We start from the raw sequence: 12464 nt of genomic DNA on the forward strand, positions 1-12464 counted from the left end.
GTTCGGTTAGGACAGAAGTGTTAACTGCGGTTCGGTTAGGACAGAAGTGTCAAGTGCGGTTCGTTTAGGACAGAGGTGTTAAGTGTGGTTCGGTTAGGACAGAAGTGTTAATTGTGGTTCGGTTAGGACAGAAGTGTTAAGTGTGGTTCGGCTAGGACAGAAGTGTTAAGTGTGGTTCGGTTAGGACAGAAGTGTTAATTGTGGTTCGGTTAGGACAGAAGTGTTAAGTGTGGTTCGGCTAGGACAGAGGTGTTAAGTGTGGTTCGGTTAGGACAGAAGTGTTAAGTGTGGTTCGGCTAGGACAGAAGTGTTAAGTGCGGTTCGGTTAGGACAGTAGTGTCAAGTGCGGTTTGGTTAGGACAGAAGTGTTAAGTGTGGTTCAGTTAGGACAGAAGTGTTAAGTGTGGTCCGGATAGGACAGAAGTGTCAAGTGTGGTTCGGTTAGGACAGAAGTGTTAAGTGCGGTACGGTTAGGACAGAAGTGTTAAGTGCGGTTCGGTTAGGACAGAAGTGTTAAGTGTGGTTCGGTTAGGACAGAAGTGTTAAGTGCGGTTCGGTTAGGACAGAAGTGTTAAGTGTGGTTCGGTTAGGACAGAAGTGTTAACTGCGGTTCGGTTAGGACAGAAGTGTCAAGTGCGGTTCGTTTAGGACAGAGGTGTTAAGTGTGGTTCGGTTAGGACAGAAGTGTTAAGTGTGGTTCGGTTAGGACAGAAGTGTTAAGTGCGGTTCGGTTAGGACAGAAGTGTTAAGTGTGGTTCGGTTAGGACAGAAGTGTTAACTGCGGTTCGGTTAGGACAGAAGTGTCAAGTGCGGTTCGTTTAGGACAGAGGTGTTAAGTGTGGTTCGGTTAGGACAGAAGTGTTAATTGTGGTTCGGTTAGGACAGAAGTGTTAAATGCGGTTTGGTTAGGACAGAAGTGTTAGGTTTGGTTAGGACAGAAGTGTTAGGTTTGGTTAGGACAGAATTGTTAAGTGTGGTTAGGACAGAAGTGTTAAGTATGGTTCGGTTAGGACAGAAGTGTTAAGTGCGGTTCGGTTAGGACAGAAGTGTTAAGTGTGGTTCGGTTAGGACAGAAGTGTCAAATGCGGTTCGGTTAGGACAGAAGTGTTAAGTGCGGTTCGGTTAGGACAGAAGTGTTAAGTGTGGTTCGGTTAGGACAGAAGGGGTTACATCAGCAGTTCATCAATGGTGAATTTGCAATTCTATGAATCAAATGGAGAGAGATGCTTTTTATGGGCTTTATCTATCTTTCCTTCCTGCACCTGGATTGTCTCTGAGGTCCATTAGACTGGCTAATGTCAGCGGGGGAAGAAAAGTTGATTTCGGGGCTAGAGTAGAGATCTTGGAGCCTGCTTGGACCTTTGTTGGTTATAGTCTTGAGGGTACTGTGGATTATTTGTTAAAGTGTCATGAACAGTGTTGGGAGCAATGTGTTACAAAAGTAATGCATTACAGTAACGTATTACTTTTTGCTGTAACAGTAGTGTAAGGCATTACTAATCAATTTTCAATAATATTTTACTCTGTACATGTTTGCGTTACAACACACTTTTATATAAAAATTTAATAGCTAAAAAAGAAAGAAAAAATAACAGCAAGACCGTGTGACATTAACGAATGAAAAATGCAAGTAAGTTATTACCTGTTCGTGGTCAGTCAATAGCCGCGTGTGGTGTCCAAGTTTGTAAATATAGACTAAATGACGGCTTCTGATATATTTTGTATAGCGATTTATTTCATTCATCTCCCTCTTGCTGGTGTACCTTTGAATTGTGTGATGTAGTCCAGTGAAGGCGTGTTTAGGGCGTGTTTACAGTAGTGGCGCGAGGAATGATTTCGGCCTCTGTGCTCGCGCTGGCCAGTGGAAAAGCGGCTAATGGGTGATGATGGCTGTACATTCGTGAGATGGATGTATAAATCACTTTACCTTTACCATACTTTTACCAGACTTGGATCGTTTGTGATTAATGTAACGCATTACAATTCTGAGACAGTAATATTGTAAGGTAAATAATTACTTTTAAAAAACAGTAACAAGTAATCTATAATGTATTACAGTTTGGAAGTAACTTGCACAACACTGGTCATGAAACCCCCCTGTTTTAGCCTGGTCGTTCACACCCGTTTTTGAGACTTTTTCCAACTCTGAGGTGTGTAAAGCTGTGGAAAAGTAGGAGTGTAGAGGGTGGGAAGAGGGGAGACAACAACCAATAAAACACAGACCTGCAACATACTCATACAGACACATGAATATTAAAATATGACCTTGGAGGAAAAAAAAAAAGAGTTGAGGGTTGCTAAGGGATAAACGCAGAAGAACATTTAAAAGGTCTAATAATAATATTTTTATTACATTTACGATCACTACAGTTTCTGAACAAATGACGCGTCAATTTAAAATAGAAAGAATAAAGGCATAGTTGCTTTTTATCTATTGTTCTTTGAATTGTCGGTCTACATCATTGTCTTCTGTGTATCAGAATAATCCATCGTGTCATCACGTTCATGATCAGACATATGGCTGTATCAGTGTCCTTATTTGCATGTTTCATTTGAAGAAGACGTGTGTATATATACGGTGCTGGTTCATGTTAAGAGCACTAGAGTATATGAAATATGTCCATAAAAACTTGAAACACGCTTGCTGCGGTCCATATATGAACGATATGATCCGCGTTGTGAGAGTTGTTGAACTCATTGTGAGTTTGTGACGCTTCTGCACAGAAACCGCTCTCATGCGCTCGCTGCATGTTGTTTAAATTCTCCGCTGTAATGCGATCTCATGCGTTATACAGGTAGTACCCCAGAGTGCAGTCTGGACGATGGGGCGGGGCGACACTTTTAGGCGGGGTGACTCGTGTCGCTCCGCCCACCCCCATTTTAATTGGTTTATAATACCGCAATCTTATTGGTGTAGACGATTCAGGTCTGAGCATGCGCATTCTTTTATGTACGATTTTGTGAATGATTTGGCCGTATCAAAGAAATATTAAATGCTAACTTTAATCGTATCTTATTATCGGTTTACCATGGTAATTTTTGTTAATATCTATTGGCTAATACTTTATTATACTTAAGACACAGTATAGATTAAGTTATTGTTTAAAAACGAACGCTTGGTGACGATACTTGTACTTCAGGGATATGTTTTACATTAGATTAGCGCGTCATTCACTTTGCTTCTTCATATTTCTATCAGGATCGTTGGATCAGCAAAAACTCGGGATTTTACGCAAATTATGATAATTCACTGTAAGAATGTAAGCAGCTAATTTTAAATTCTAAAGCATTTTTAGATTTTTTTTTTAACGAGATGGGTTGTCCAATGCATGCATTATTTGGTACAAAGTGCAAATAAAATGTTTAATGGCAAACACGTTTCCTGGTAGTTTACCTGTTGATACAATATGAGGGCCTATTGGTTCTGTAAAGCCCTATGTTATAGTTTTTAAAGATTCATGTTTTCTAATAAGTGTCAACCGGTTATGTACGACTGTCTATCTGGGACTGTGACATCAGGTATATAAAAATCCAATTGTTTATTCATCCACCATCGCATTGCGTGTTCATGTTTTAATCATCGTATATGTAGGCTATGGGATAAAAATGGTTACAAATATTAACACTCACATATAGGCTAGCTGCATAACCATAAAAAAACCCACTGCTGTAAATCTGTGCAATTATAATAGACTATAATAAAATAAATAAAACACCCAGCAGAGAAATGATATGAACATGTAGGCCATTTGCTTAAATACGCTCTTGAGCACATAGCCTACATTATAATATTTGCTATAGATCGACATAACATCTGTTTTAGTAAAAAAAATTACATTTATTTTCACATTGCAGCGCTGCACGGATTTTATTCCCATTGTACGCACAAAACCCAATGGCCAGGGCTTGCTATTTGGTAGCCTATTATTGTCTTATTTGTCACCGTGGTTTTGCTTTAAAATAAAATAAAACACACTTTCGGATTTATCCTTTGTTTTACTGAAATACAGAATTATCATAATTTGTGTAAAATCCCGAGTTTGTGTTTATTCACTGATCCTAATGGAAAAACGAAGAAGCATAAAGGAATGATGTAAAATTACGGCGCTCTGCATGACAAATATTGTCTAAATCAGCCCACATAGAAATTATCTCTCCTTTGATATGCCAGTAATTTCATGCAGTCATGCTCATTGCCCACCAAAAGTGGCACTGACTTATCTGCAGGGTATATTAATTTAGTATAGCTAGGCTAAATCTCAAACAGTGTATTATTTATCAGCAACATATTTTGTGATATTGCCAAGCCATAAAACTGCTCAATATTAAAGCTTACAATATGACTTTTTGTAAAGCTGCTTTGAAACGATGTGAATTGCGAATACATTTTGACAGTAACTTCATCTAACTTGATTCGTAAGTTCCAATTGATTGTTACTGAAATTGCCATGGTTATCACTTAATATAGTAGGCCTACGGCCAAACAGCGTCGTAGATAATTCATAAACTCGTACATAAAGGAATGCGCATACACATGCCTCAAGCTTCTATGCCAATAAGATATCTTATTAAGATAGCAAGCAAGCAATTATGCATCTAATAGACGTCTAATAGCCGTCAAAACACAGCTGTCATGAAGGTAATGGGTGAACCGAAGCGCAGACAGTATGTAACACTCTCAACATTAATTTATTGACAAAAACAGGGAAAACAAAACCCACGAGGGGGCAAAACAAGACTGGAACAGGAATCACTTAACTAGGCTTGAGACTTGACAAATAACTAGATGAAAAACAAAACAGCAAACATAGAATCAGGATTTCTCTCTGGACAATACACTTGACAAATACTCACAGGGACTCTCACAAAGTTTCACACGCAGATTAGAATCACAATGAACCAGCACAGGACAGCAAACACAAGGGGATAATAAAGGGAACACTAATGACAAAGACAGGTGAAGCTGACTAGACAAGGACAGGTGAAACTGACTAGACAATAATGACGAGACGAGGATAACAAGGGGGCGGGGTGACGTGACGAGACAACACAAGCACATGGCTCAAAACACAAGACCATGTGCTTGCACACAAAACATGATTCTGTCATGATCCTGCCTCAAGACTAGAGAAAATCAAGGACACGAGGGCAGAATCATGACAGAACCCCCACCTTAAGGAGCGGCTACCAGACGCTCCTCAAGGGGACATCAAACACGGGACATGACAGACTGAGACATCGACACAAACCAACAAAACATGACAAATAACAGTAATGGCAAACACGAAAACACAACAACCGGGTTAGGATGAAACATTAAAAATAACAAACAAGGAAGAGGTGGTGGAGGAAACACAGAGTTTATGGGGGGTGGTCCAGGGTGAATGGGTGTGCTGGGGGTCTTAGGTCCACGGGATGAGGACGGGGAACGAGGAATCCGGGCTGGCTTGGAGGGGGACACACGAGGGGGGGACTTGGACAAAACAGTACGGGGTTTAGTGGCGACAGGGGAAACAGTCCGGGGACTAGTGGAGACAGGGACGAACGGGGAAACAGTCCGGGGACTAGTGGAGACAGGGGGTACACCGAGAGGTAGAACAGGAATCCGGACGGGGGAAACAGTAGAAGGCATAACAGGACTCATGACAGGGGAAATAGGTGACCGTGGAGGTGACACTGGGACTGAGCTCAAAGAAGATGGCTGGGATCCCATGCTCCACATCTCCGAATCTGGTATGGCGCTCTCGGCAGCTGACTGGGGTACAGCGCTCTCTTCTACAGTGGGCATAAGACTGGGGGACAGAACAGGACTGGACGGAACTTCTAGGATCTTTGCAAGACTAGACAAATAATCAGAAAGGGTCTTAGCCGCAATGAAAACCGGCATCTCCTGACGAGCAGAAACAGCCCGCAGAACCTCCTTAGCAGCTAGATCGGCCACAACTCTTTCATCAGTTACTGGGACGGGCTCTGTGGCTGGAGCGGGCTCTGTGGCTGGAGCGGGCTCTGTGGCTGGAGCGGGCTCTGTGGCTGGAGCGGGCTCTGTGGCTGGAGCGGGCTCTGTGGCTGGAGCGGGCTCTGTGGCTGGAGCGGGCTCTGTGGCTGGAGCGGGCTCTGTGGCTGGAGCGGGCTCTGTGGCTGGAGCGGGCTCTGTGGCTGGAGCGGGCTCTGTGGCTGGAGCGGGCTCTGTGGCTGGAGCGGGCTCTGTGGCTGGAGCGGGCTCTGTGGCTGGAGCGGGCTCTGTGGCTGGAGCGGGCTCTGTGGCTGGAGCGGGCTCTGTGGCTGGAGCGGGCTCTGTGGCTGGAGCGGGCTCTGTGGCTGGAGCGGGCTCTGTGGCTGGAGCGGGCTCTGTGGCTGGAGCGGGCTCTGTGGCTGGAGCGGGCTCTGTGGCTGGAGCGGGCTCTGTGGCTGGAGCGGGCTCTGTGGCTGGAGCGGGCTCTGTGGCTGGAGCGGGCTCTGTGGCTGGAGCGGGCTCTGTGGCTGGAGCGGGCTCTGTGGCTGGAGCGGGCTCTGTGGCTGGAGCGGGCTCTGTGGCTGCAGCGGGCTCTGTGGCTGGAGCGGGCTCTGTGGCTGGAGCGGGCTCTGTGGCTGCAGCGGGCTCTGTGACTGCAGCGGGCGAAGAACGGAAGGCTCCCCTCTTCCTCCTCTTTCTCCTAGGCCGCGAAGCAGAGACCATCGCCGGAGCTGAGACGGGTTGGGGAAGCTCAGCGGAAAACACCGCAGGTACAGCAGACTCTGCGGAGGAGGACTCTGACGCCGACTCCCACGACAGCCGTCTTCCTCGTTTTCCACAAAGACTGAAGGGGGTAGATGAAGTGCCAGGAGTCGTGAGGGAGCCAGCCTGGTCCCCAAGCGTCGCGACGCCTATAACACGACCCTCCGGGATCACTGACAGCTTGGGTGATGGTGACGACAAGGTGGAACCCCGCGACTCCCTCCGTGACAAACAATCCACCATCTCACCAAACGGGCAGCAGACCAGCTTCTCCCGTTCAGCCAGGGGTGGAGGAGCGTTGAGACCCGCAATGAGGTAGCGGTTGAGGAGGACATCAGGTAGGAAAAGCCTCCTCTCGTTTGCAACCTGGGCGTACTCCCTCAGGGACCGGTCTCCCTGGGGAGGAATTGGCAGCTTGCCATTACTTGCATCGGAAATAGTCCTCCGCCACCATTGTGCAAGGTCATCCGGGTTATGCTCAACAAAAGAGGACATACTGTCTGCTGGGTTCTTTGTTGGCTGGTTCATTCTGTCATGAAGGTAATGGGTGAACCGAAGCGCAGACAGTATGTAACACTCTCAACATTAATTTATTGACAAAAACAGGGAAAACAAAACCCACGAGGGGGCAAAACAAGACTGGAACAGGAATCACTTAACTAGGCTTGAGACTTGACAAATAACTAGATGAAAAACAAAACAGCAAACATAGAATCAGGATTTCTCTCTGGACAATACACTTGACAAATACTCACAGGGACTCTCACAAAGTTTCACACGCAGATTAGAATCACAATGAACCAGCACAGGACAGCAAACACAAGGGGATAATAAAGGGAACACTAATGACAAAGACAGGTGAAGCTGACTAGACAAGGACAGGTGAAACTGACTAGACAATAATGACGAGACGAGGATAACAAGGGGGCGGGGTGACGTGACGAGACAACACAAGCACATGGCTCAAAACACAAGACCATGTGCTTGCACACAAAACATGATTCTGTCATGATCCTGCCTCAAGACTAGAGAAAATCAAGGACACGAGGGCAGAATCATGACAACAGCCCAGACGTCTAGGCTAAAACAAGGCTAATTTTGGGCTGTCAGTGAAAATCTAATAGACGTCTATCCAGAGCCCGAGAATAGACTAGTCATCAAATAGACGGCTATTGAACAACTACATGTATACGTTTAATAGACAGTGAATATGGGTCTAGGCTAAAACAAGGCTGAATTTGGGCTGTCAGTGAAAATCTAATAGATGTCTTAACGTAACCCAAGAATAGACTAGTCATCAATAACATAGCTATTGAAGAACCACATCTAATAGACAACAAAATTATGGCTAAAGGATTAAAATAATTTTTCACTCAAATATAATAATCATATGATAATAATATGATAATTATCATATATCATATCATGTGCTATTATGCAACAACATATGATAACAAATAATTTAGTTACAAAATGAGCACATGTCAAAATGAAAACACAGATACTTACAAGACAAAAGTAGGACTTTATTTTACCTCTTCTCTTCGACCGACAGGTAAGTGAATGTAATGCTCTGTCTCGTTTAAAATGTTTAAAAATGGTGGAAATGTTTATGGAGCGATCGCGAGAACAGTGATCTCTACTAACTATCAAGTCTCGCGGTGCCAGTAGTTTTGTCTCAGTGGGGCTGTTGCTATCTAGCGGTTGAGAAATGTAATTTCATTTTTATTTCATTTAAAACTAAAGACAGTCAAATAATATCGTAGATTGTGTATAAATGTTATGTGTGACAGCAAACATGAAGCTGCATGTGCGAAAAACAATTGTAAGACTATTTTGGCTATACTAATTGCTGGTCTATATCAGGGCTATAGCCAAGCCGTTGAGCGTAGACACTGATTGCTTCGATCTCGCCAGGTGGGCTAAAAGCAGACTGCACATAGCCCGTCCAATTCAGAGCTAAATCGTCAATAAATTCGACCATTTAATGAAATAACCCTTGCACCTTGTAGATATTATTATCAATGCGAACATGATGGGACATCAACTAGGGCTATCTCATGCGCTGCCTGGCCACAAAACTACAATTAATCAGTTTTGACTATATTTGGGCTACAATAGCCGGTCTGACTACGAGCTAAATAGTGGCTACGCACAGCATTCATAAGAACATGTCAAAGAAATGAAACCAAACACCTTGTAATCACAGTTGACTTTTCTTATATGATGGAATATCATACATCTCGCAAGTTATTTTGGAAAAAATTACATGTAACCAGATTCAATGTTATTTTGGCTAGAAGTGGGTTACACGTAGCCAGACTATATCGGGTCTATATTTAACCGAGACGGTGAAATGACGGCTATTGCTTGCCGGGATTGCTGTATTATAAACCAATAAAATCGGGTGTGGGCGGAGCAACACGTGTCGCCCCGCCTAAAAGTGTCGCCCCGCCACAACGTCCAGACTGCACTCTGGGGCTACTCTTAAGGCCTCATTATGCTTCTGCGTCAACTCCACGGCGTAGCAACGCCGTCACTCCTACGGCGTCGTTGCCGTTTTATGGTTCTGCGTCAGGTTGAGTTGCATCGCGGTGCATCTGACCAATCACAGCCCTTGTGGTCTGCGTCGCCTCGACGCGTAGTTACAATTTTTTGGAGGTGCACGTCGAGCTACGGCGGAGGGGTTCGCGGCGACGCAGAGGGGTCTGCGGGGGTACGCTGTCGATTCGACGCAGAAGCATAAAACAGGCTTTGTACAGCGCAGTGATTGGATTGAACGATCTTTTTCTCATGAATAAATACAGAGATCAGCTTGGGGTCAGCTGACGTAGAATCGTGCCTGCAGCCAATCACACACTCCGAAGGCACGCTTATACCTCACATTCCGTGACGTTGCTTCGACTTTGCTTTTCAACCCGGAAGAGCGAAATAGCTTGTTGCAATTTGAACTTCGGCTATAGTGTGAGCTCTTTTTTCTGTTAAGGGACTGTTCGTTCTTTATTTAAGGGGCTACCGGAGGAGTTTTGAGATCTATAGTCAAAATAGACTTGACCCTCCCTTTGCCAGCCATACATTTTTCTACGACCCTCCAAAATGATTGTGAAAAAAGGCATGACCCTCCCCGATCATTTATTTATTACTTCTGTACTGGTTTGCCCTGGGCAAAGATGTTCAGATATCTCGATGACTAGTAGAACTACACCAAATGTTCATTAAAAAGGGTCCTGTACAGTGCGACATATATCTACGAAAAGACTGGTCGATGAATAAATGTACCACTGTAGCACGCGTGTGATTACCGTTTTGTTGACTCCGTTACTTGTGTTTGTTTTCAGACATGCTAACAGTCGTTTTATACTTGTGCTGATGCGATATCACGATTTTTGATCGTGGATGATTTATGTCTCCACGATCTGCTTTTTCGGCCCATTTCGCTTGGCGGTGTGCACGCCCATTATATAATCTCAAGGTTTACTGCTTTACACGATGTAGTGTGGTTTTGGTGAAGTGTATACTGAAATAAACATTCACCTGTGTACTTCTCACCGCTGATTCCTGGATGGTCTACAGGGCAATTACAGTCGCCTCCTGTCGTTTCAAAGAATAGAACGGCGAGCCCATCCAGTATAAACGCCTCGTCCGTTTGGGGAGGTGCGCGCGCAGACAGCGGAGACTCGCGCTGGGGAGCCATGACAGTATAAACAAGGCTTACACTCACAGGACACTGCACTTATTCGCAATCACAAACGTTAATTATTTGCTCGTACTTTAAAGCTTTGCAGGGTAAACATTTCATTGGCGTTCTGTTCTGGCATGATGCACTTTTTCTGAGCGCGTACGCCCGAAGCGCGCGTGCATACTCTGTCAAACAGCGCCAAACTGAACTTTATCTTTCGCGTCTGATTTTTTTTGGGTCAGACCCATCTGCTAGCGATGGGGGCCGAGACTGAGAGAGCTAAATTGATCTACATGGGAAAATATGCATCAAACAAGCCTCATGAATACAAAAGTTGGGTGACCCTCCCCCAGACTAAAAAAAGTTGGATGACCCTCCCCTCAACAAAGAATAAAAAGACATGACCCTCCTCTATTTTCCTCCAGTTGTCCATTCCATAAATGGGTGATTCTGCAACTACGGGCACTTTTGACTATCCCAATTTTAAAAAAAATCAACCTCCATGAATTTAAATTTTTACCATCACAGTCTGTAATACATATAAAAATTTACACAAAATAGAATGTAGTTGTTAAGATTTTAATCTGGAACATGTTTATTTTTTATGTTTTTCGGGTCATCTTCTTAAAAAGTGTCCTTACCGCAACGTTACAATAACGTTAATTTTTTACATTTTTCTTTAGTAATTTCTATAAAAAAAATTATATATTTAAATAGCTTTTTCAAATTTGATGCAATTTTGTAAATACTGATATAAAAAAATGATATACAAAATAGGGAATTTCATGTTTTTTTCTATGCCATGTAAAAAATGTACAGTAACCTTAGATGTCAATTGTTTCCATACACACAAAAGATAACATATTTAACTTTTTATGACAGATGTTGCAATTTCAATGTGTTAATCATCTCAGCTTAAGTGTAAAAATACTTTTTTGCAAATGAAAATGTGAAAAAAATTTAAATAGAGCAGTGTTGCGGTAATGACATCTTGTGTCGGTAAGGACACGATGTTCAAATCTAGGGTTAAAAAATGGCATGTTTATATATATATACTAATATATATACTACTATATACTTCAGTACTAATAATATACAGAATATTTGTAACTTAATATACAGTAAACCTTGAATTTGTCTCTACCGCAACACAAGGTCTTTACCGCAACACCTACATTTGCTGCGGTAAAGACATGTTGCGGAAATGACATTTTTCCTAATATTTTAGCTAATTGGCAGCTAGCAAGGCCTACCACATTAGTTTTGACTCTTAGCATCTTAATATACATGAATTTAACAGTAATATACATTTATTTTTAAAATGTAGTTAAAAATACACAATTATTAAGCTGAATGGTAAGGACGCACAATAAATACTAGAGCAGAAAAGATGATGTTTACCTTATTTTTTTGGTATCTTGTGAGTGAGGTAGTGTGGTGGCCCAGTCTGTCAGCAATGTGCTCAAGTGATAATTTCTGTTTCAATAGAAACTAGACTTGTTTGTGTTCGATAAAATTTCATAACAAAAGCATTTTTTCATTGTTGCGGTAAGGACTCAAAAGTGTGGGACAGGCACATTTGGTTAAAAAAATCATAAAAATTATCATTTAATAATACAAAGAATTTTAAGATACTGTAAATGAATCTGTATATTAAACAATTCCATTTGAAATAATGTCAAATTGTAATTAAATTAGCTTATTTTATGTATCTCAACTTTGAAACCACAGGTGTGGGACATTAACAAAAATGGTGTTTTGAGCTATAAATGCTTCATAATATTATATTTAATCACATTAATCAGTAATTATATTGTTTGTCAATGTGTGTAATGGCACTGTGAATATATTTATGAAACATCAAATGACAAATTTTAACATAAATCTAAAATTTCACTGCTGGGACTTAAAAGTGCCCGTAGTTGCAGTATCACCCAAATACCGAACGGTCCCTAATACACTGTGTTCTAAATTCTTATGCAAGTGATTTATCTGTAGGATTTCAGTAAAATAAACACTCACTAATAAAAATCTAATAAAAACTTAGATTTTAGTTTGTCAAATAAAGTG

General features: G+C 42.5%; 1 protein-coding gene across 1 annotated transcript in view; it reads left to right on the forward strand.

Moving 5' to 3' along the window:
- The window catches only part of LOC143700892 (uncharacterized), a 120179-nt gene that overhangs the window by 80853 nt on the left and 26862 nt on the right, over nt 1–12464 (forward strand). The gene's annotated exons all lie outside the window — the stretch shown is intronic.

The sequence above is a fragment of the Siphateles boraxobius genome, unplaced genomic scaffold (assembly GCF_051911475.1).
Source record: "Siphateles boraxobius isolate OS27281-9 unplaced genomic scaffold, OSU_SipBor_1 32, whole genome shotgun sequence".
In the NCBI taxonomy this organism is placed as follows: domain Eukaryota; kingdom Metazoa; phylum Chordata; class Actinopteri; order Cypriniformes; family Leuciscidae; genus Siphateles; species Siphateles boraxobius.